At 40.7% G+C, this 7930-nt stretch overlaps 1 pseudogene; it reads right to left on the bottom strand.

Moving 5' to 3' along the window:
- Nucleotides 1-5143: 5143 nt before the first annotated feature.
- LOC134556305 (ras GTPase-activating protein 1-like) overlaps nt 5144-7930 on the bottom strand; it is a 29564-nt pseudogene continuing 26777 nt past the window's right edge.

Genomic DNA, 7930 nt, shown 5'->3' with positions numbered 1-7930 from the left:
AACTAAGGGTACACTATCATCCAGATTCTCATATGCAGTACGGTTTTTCATCCCACTCTGCCAGAGTAAGGAGATTTGAAGAATATTTATTGCAACTTTAAAACACTAAAAAATACTGAGGAAGCTTTGACGTAGATATGAATAAAGCCCTTCAGTTTCCATATAACTGTGATAGTGACAGTGATTGCATTTGCAGGTGAGCCAGCCCATGCATGGCTGTGTTATACAAAAAATGCAAACATAAAGGAAAACAAGAACATTTCCTAAGAAAATTTTGCATGTCAAAATCACAGCAGTTTAATCTTCAGTACGTCTCCCCAGCCATCAGGTACTCCACAGGACATAGATAAGTAATCTAAAGGTTTAAGTCTTACCAGCAGGGAATCATGTAAACAGAAAACATTTACCCTTTCTTTGTCCTCTCTGCTCACAATTCATATAATAGCAGAAGTAAATGACAAACAACTTCCATACCTCTGCTGCCTTAGCTTACTTTCCTATTCTTTTCCTTCGAGTGCAAACGTCTCCTACAAACTGGTATCAGGAACATGGGGAGGGGAGTTTACAATCCCCTGCAAAAGGGCCTCGGTTCGTCGCCACCACAAACTGCATGGCACATTGGCTTCTTTCTGTTGAAATGCTGTACAGATCAAGATTTCTCCAACATCCAAGCTGCCACATGTTGGAAGCCTGGCTGAGCTTGGAGTGCTAAACATCTCCTACAAACTGACATCAGAAACATGGCCAGGTCAGTTAAGATTCCCAATGACAAAAAACACCATTCGTGTCCACAACCCTTTGCATGGCACATTGGCTTCTGCCTGCTGAAAGGCCATACAGATCAAGTTTTCTCCCAGATGAAAGCTGCCACATGTTGGAAGCCTGCCAGAGCTTGGAGTGCCAAATGTCTCCTACCAACTGACGTCAGGAACATGGGGAGGTGAGTTCAAGTTCCCATGGAAAATAGCCACCATTCGGGTCCACCACACTCTGCCTTCCACATTGCATTCTGCCTGCTGAAATGCTGTATCAATTCAGATTTCTAAAACATGCAAGCTGCCACATGGTGGAAGCCTGGCTGTGCTTGGAGTGCAAATTAACTCATAAAAACTGACATCAGGTACATGTGAAGATGAGTTTAGATTCCCTTGGAAAAGGGCCACCGTTTGTGTCCATCGCCATCTGCCTGACACATTGGCTTCTGCCTGCTAAAATGCCATTAGTTTGAATTTTCTCCCAGATGCAAGCTGCCAGTTGTTAGGAGCCTGGGTGCACTTGGAGTGCCAAACGACTCCTACAAACTGATATCAGGAACAAGGGGAGATGAGTTTAGTTCCCTTTGAAAAGGGCCACCAGTCGTGACCACCATCCTCTCCCTTGCTTATTGGTTTTTGCCTACTGAAATGTTGTATGGATCAAGATTTCTCCCACATGCAAGATGCCACATGGTGGAGGCCTGGCTGCGCTTGGAGTGCCTAACGTCTCCTACAAACTGACATCTTGAACATGGGGAGGTGACTTTTTTTTCCCAACGAAAAGGGCCACGGTTCTTGTTCATACCCTTCTCCTGGCAGCTGCCAGACAGATATGCTTCTGCCTGCTGAAATGCTGTGTGGATCAAGTTTTCTCCCAGATTCAAGTGCCATATGTTGGAAGCCTGGTTGGCTTGGAATGCCAAACGTCTCCTAAAAACTGACATCAGGAGTATGGGGAGGTGAGTTGAGTTTCCCATGGAAAAGGGCCACTGTTCGTGTCCACCACCCTCAGCCCTGCACATTGGATTCCGCCTGTTGAAATACCGTAAGGATCAAGATTTCTCCCACATGAAAAATGCCACATTTTGGAACTCTGGCTGCTATTGTAGTGCCAAATATCTCCTACAATCTCACATCAGGAACATGAGGAGGTGAGTTTAGTTTCCCATTGAAAAGCGGCAGCGTTTGTGTCCACCACCCTCAGCCTGGCACATTGGATTCTGCCGGCAAAATGCTGTAAGGATCAAGATTTCTCTCACATGCAAGATGCCACATGTTGGAACTCTGGCTGGTTTTGGAGTGCCAAATGTCTCCCACAAACTGGTATCTGGAGCTTTGGGAGGTGAGTTTACTCTCTCATGGAATTAAGCCACAGTTCGTGTCCACCACCCTCAGCCTTGCACATCAGCTTCTGCCTGCCAAAATGCCGTAAGGATCAAGATTTCTGCCACATGCAAGATTCCACATGTTGGAACTCTGGTTGCCTTTGGAGTGCCAAATGTCTCCCACTAACTGACATCAGGAAGATGGGGAGGTGAATTTAGATTCCTATGGAATAGGGCCACCGATTCATTTCCACCACCCTCAGCACAGCACATTGGCTTCTGCCTGCCAAAATCTTGTAAGGATCAAGATTTCTCCCACGTGCAAGATGCCACATTTTGGAACTCTGGCTGCTTTTAGAGTTCCAAATGTCTCCCACAAACTGGCATCTGGAGCTTTGGGAGGTGACTTTACTTTCTCATGGAATTAAGCCACTGTTCCTGTCTACCACCCTCGGCCTGGCACATTGGCTTCTACCTGCTGAAATGCCATAAGGATTAAGATGTCTCCCAGATGCAACCTTTCACATAGTGGAGGCCATGCTGTTCCTGGAGTGCCTAACGTCTCCTACAAACTGACGTCTTGAACATGGGGAGGTGACTTTTTTTTCCCAACGAAAAGGGCCACAGTTCTTGTTCATACCCTTCTCCTGGCAGCTGCCGGACAGATATGCTTCTGCCTGCTGAAATGCTGTGTGGATCAAGTTTTCTCCCAGATTCAAGTGCCATATGTTGGAAGCCTGGTTGGCTTGGAATGCCAAATGTCTCCTAAAAACTGACATCAGGAGTATGGGGAGGTGAGTTGAGTTTCCCATGGAAAAGGGCCACCGTTCGTGTCCACCACCCTCAGCCCTGCACATTGGCTTCTGCCTGCCAAAATCTTGTAAGCATCAAGATTTCTCCCACATACAAGATGCCACATTTTGGAACTCTGGCTGCTTTTGTAGTACCAAATGTCTCCTACAATCTGACATCAGGAAAATGAGGAGGTGAGTTTAGTTTCCCACTGAAAAGTGGCAGCGTTCTTGTCCACCACCCTCAGCCCGGCACATTGGCTTCTTCCTGCAGAAATACCGTAAGGATCAAGATTTTTCCCACATGAAAAATGCCACATTTTGGAACTCTGGCTGGTTTTGGAGTGCCAAATGTCTCCTACAATAAGACATCAGGAACCTGGGGAGGTGATTTTACTTTCCCATGGAAAAGGGCCACCGTTCGTGTCCACCACCCTCAGCCTTGCACATGAGCTTCTGCCTGCCAAAATGCGGTAAGGATCAAGATTTCTCCCATATGCAAGATGCCACATTTTGGAACTCTGGCTGCTGTTTGAGTGCCAAATGTCTTCTAGAATCTGGCATGAGGAACATGGGGAGGTGAGTTTAGTTCCCCATGGAAAAGGACCACCCTTCGTGTCCACCACCCTGAGCCCTGCACATCGGATTCTGCCTGCCGAAATGCGGTAAGGATCAAGATTTCTCCCACATGCAAGATGCCACATTTTGGAACTATGGCTGCCTTTGGATTGCCAAATGTCTCCCACTATCTGACATCAGGAAGATGGGGACGTGAGTTTAGTTTCCCATGGAATAGGGCCCTGTTCATTTGCACCACCCTCAGCCCGGCACATTGGCTTCTGCCTCCCAAAATGCCATAAGGATCAAGATTTCTCCCACATACAAGATGCCACATTTTGGAACTCTGGTTGCCTTTGGAGTGCCAAATGTCTTCTAGAATCTGACATCAGGAACATGGGGAGGTGAGTTTAGTTTCCTAACAACTCAAATCCTCTAAATGAAGAGGAAATTTATCCATTACAAGCTTTGTTATATAAATTACAAAAGAGCAATGAAATGCATCAAAATCTGCTGTTACCTATCACGTAACTCATGAAACTGATGATAAACCCATAACGCTGCAATTAAAACAGCAGAATAATCCAACAGGTATTTTCAAACTACAGTTATCAGAGACCTCACGTAAAATCTCTCATTTAAAGAGAATTGATGTATCATAATATTCAGAAGTTGCAGTTTAATCAGAAAAGGATGACATCTAGAACCTACCCAAATGCCACACTTGCTAAGTATTCTGAGATGTCTCGTAGGTCACTTCTAAAGAATTAATTTAGCATGCTTAGCACAATCTTTTCATCTCAATTTTAAAATGAATTATTTGATTTAAAATACATATACATAAAACATAAAGACATAACTCCTGTTACAGGTACCACACAAAACAGTCACACTTTAAAACAACAAAGTGACAGCAGTTCACTTTCAAACTGAAATATATAGAATGCACGCAGTGAAGCTTTTGTCAGTGTTAACTGAAATTCAACCTAGTATATTTTTGAAGAAAAAATAATTTCAGTCTCTGGTCAAAACCACGTGACAAGTTATATATAAAAACTTCTGGTTTACAAACGTATTTGTATTTTTTGCCCGAAATTTCTTATGTCATACTTATAGAATCTACTTCAGCTTCTCACATTTACAGAGGCACTAAATTAATAAAATCTTAGGAAGATCCTTGATGATTTTAATTCCATATGGCAGACCAACAATTTTTAAATAAGTATTAAAAAATGTACTCAGATAAAAGCATTCAAAATTATGTGAGAGCTGATGCATTGCTGAGCTAGTTAATAAGTGTAAAAAAATGAAATTTACAATCATGCTTTGTAACTTCAGGAAATACTCTTCTTACAACTTACCCCAAGTTCATCCAAGAACATGATCATGCAATGTTTATTGCTCTTGATGAATGGATTTACCCCTTCCATATATGGCTCTTAGTAGCTTAAAAAGTATTAATTAACAAATCAGTGCCAAGATAATTGTCATGTCTGAAGCAACACAGTGCAGTCAGGCAGATGACACTTCAGAAAAAGTATGTAAATTGGAATAATATTATATTTTTTTCAAGTGTATTTCTAGTGTCTGGTGTGCAGCCAGTCAAAAGACTAGAGAATTTGGTATTATATTTAGAAGATTGAGAACCTGTGATTAAGAATTTTTCTTACACATGCATACAGATACAAATCTGCATCAAGGTGAGTGTCTCTAAATACCTGTTTGCAGTGAACAGACGCTTTGTGTTCAGAGGTATCATCAAGAACAAATGCCTTCTTTCCTGTTTTGTCATTAACTCTTACATGCCAAGTTCTTTGTGTCAGAGAAACAACTTTCTCATGCCAGCCTGAAGTGATGTTAATTATGCTTAAGTCAACAGAATTATTTTTAGATGGTTTTAGATATGTTTGTTTTCCCGCCTGAAGCCTGGAAATTGAGACCAGTCACTGCTGGCATTCTGTTAGCGTTTTAATAGAAACTTTATTGAAAGCTTGGGCTTATAAGTGCAACAGGTATCCCTGACTTACAGTTTCATTATGTCTAGCACTATTATAGTTCAAGCACGAGAGCTTTGAAGTGCTGTACCACAGAAAACAATCATCCAGTGATAAATGCAGGGTCAAAGTGGAGGAAGAGAAAGTCATACATTCTGCATGAGAAAATAGCAAAAATTTTTTTGCGTGCATTGAACAGGAATGTGCGAAAAGCGTACTGAAAACACAATTCTAGTTTGTTCTCTGTATGTACAATTATATTCACCTTAGCTCCAAATTCAACCGGATTTGCTAAATTCTGCACAGACTTGGCGACCAGCGTCAGTGTTCTTGCAGCAGTGGGGGAAGGAGAATCTGGCAGGAATGCAAAGTAGAGAGTCACTGGCCATTACATTTAAAATTAACAGCAGTCACATGAAAATAAATTCTTTTCCCATTCATGTTCTTATAGATTCTTTTTTAATATAAAACAACTGCATGTAAAAGGTGTCTTTACTTGGTAAAGTAAAATATATTGCTTTTATAATGTCCAAAAGCCATGTTAATCTGATCATCTTATTTTCTGTAATAGCAGCACACAGAACAAGAAGGCAAAATAAATAAGTGTTACTAAGAGTTAGGTGAAATAATAACCATTGCCCAAGACTTGAGTTCTGCTGAACAGAGGATTACTTTTTAAAAGTTTTACCTTTGAAATTAAGGAAGGACGTTTACATTTTCCTTATCTGTTTATACCCACATAAGGGGGCACTGACAAATTATACTTTTAAGTTACTGGCAGCAAGAGAAGAGAGTGAATGTTACATGCAATGGTGGCCTGTATTTCCATGAACCTCTAGTCCGTAATCACTTTGATTGACCATAAACATTTTACATTAACCACTTAAGTCAGTTAGAACTTCCTTTTGGAACAAGTAATGTTACCCAACAGTATCCCACAAAATTACTTTTCTCCAGTTAAGGTAAATGGCTTGGTTGAAAGCATTCCACTGACACAGTTTTAGGGTTATATGGTCTGTAAGTTTCCCTCAACAGTAGTCGAGGATACGAGCTGGAGGTAATTCAGCAGGATTGTAAGGGAGAAGCTCAAAAGGCATTACTCAAATTTGTAAGTAGTTCTTTACACCTGCAGTCAGAATGCAACCTAAGTTAGGAGGTACCTAACTTGCAAACTGCCCAAAGATAATAAAATGCCCAAGAAATTATCACTTGTTCCAGGCCATGTTTCTTAAATGCTTTCTCCAAAGCATGTACAGAAATGATTACTTTGTGACAGAAAGGAACTTCATTTGGCACAGTCCTTCTCATTTAGTACAGTTTAAAGACTGATTGTAGATAACATGCCACATTGTCTTAAAAACTGTCTTTGAAAAAAGAAAAATGCTTTTCTGAACCAGATTTTTAAAGTTTCTCCTGTATCTCCTATTTTTCAACCTTTCTGAAGGCCATCCCTCTCTCATCTTTAAGATTCTAAGATCAATTGAGTCAAAACACCACTCTAAAGGCTGGAAGCCATCTAAGCAGGACATTCAAATAAACTGTTCTCAAATAATTTTCTAGGTGCACAAATGTATTCCAAGATCTGTAGACACATACCAACTTTATAATTGTACATTTCAGAGATACCATTGCATTCAGCTGTTAACTCTGCCATTGCACTGCATTGAAAGTGACATCTGAAGTTCCCATAATTACATTTTTCACACTGATAAAATACATAAACAATGCTAGACTTGACTCAAAATATTATTAAATGTAGCAATGGATTTTTTTTTTTTTTGACCTTGAAATTACATTGGGGATATCCACAATCAAGCCTTTGAGGGTGAAAAGCATATACCCTAAGGAGAAGTCAGCCAAATGACATGGAGAACTTGACTTGAAACACAGCATTCAAAAAAATTCCTTTTGCTACATTAGATACTACAGTTATTTCATGTCTCCTGCTGGATAAAGTATAGATTCGATCTAAAGCACATAGTCACCTGAGATGATATTAAACATCCTTGGGTTCCGGATAGCAGGACAAATCAGTTGAAGAAAAACAAAGCCACTGAAATGAAATAAAATTGTATTTTTTTCAAAACCATTAGGACAATTGATGTAAAATTGTGTAGTCTTTCAGGAATAAAGTTAATGTGGGATCTTGTTGAGACAAACACCAGTAAATTAGCCTGTGCTCTGTAAAAATATAAATTAAGTTCATCATGCTATGGACTGCAATGCAATCTGAAAGAAGAGGCACACTGATTTCCCAATAAAGCTGAACTGTTGAAATTGTGTAGGAAGAAATTAATTGCCAAGTTATAATGAAGACAATCCCACACCATGTTTGGCTCAAACAGGAGCTACCCTTGGTCTCTGACCTCCCAAAAATTCCGCACTGTCTACTACTGCCAAGTCATCCATCCCACAGCCACCCACTTCCTCAAGCCATTTTAAGCTAGAGTGCAGGAGTGGATAGGCAAAAAGATCTCTCTTGGCAGAACATACCTTTAGGTCAGCTT

Source organism: Prinia subflava, chromosome 11, assembly GCF_021018805.1.
Source record: "Prinia subflava isolate CZ2003 ecotype Zambia chromosome 11, Cam_Psub_1.2, whole genome shotgun sequence".
NCBI lineage: Eukaryota > Metazoa > Chordata > Aves > Passeriformes > Cisticolidae > Prinia > Prinia subflava.
Note: the sequence above shows the minus strand (reverse complement) of the source record. Positions and strands in the feature narration are given on the sequence as shown.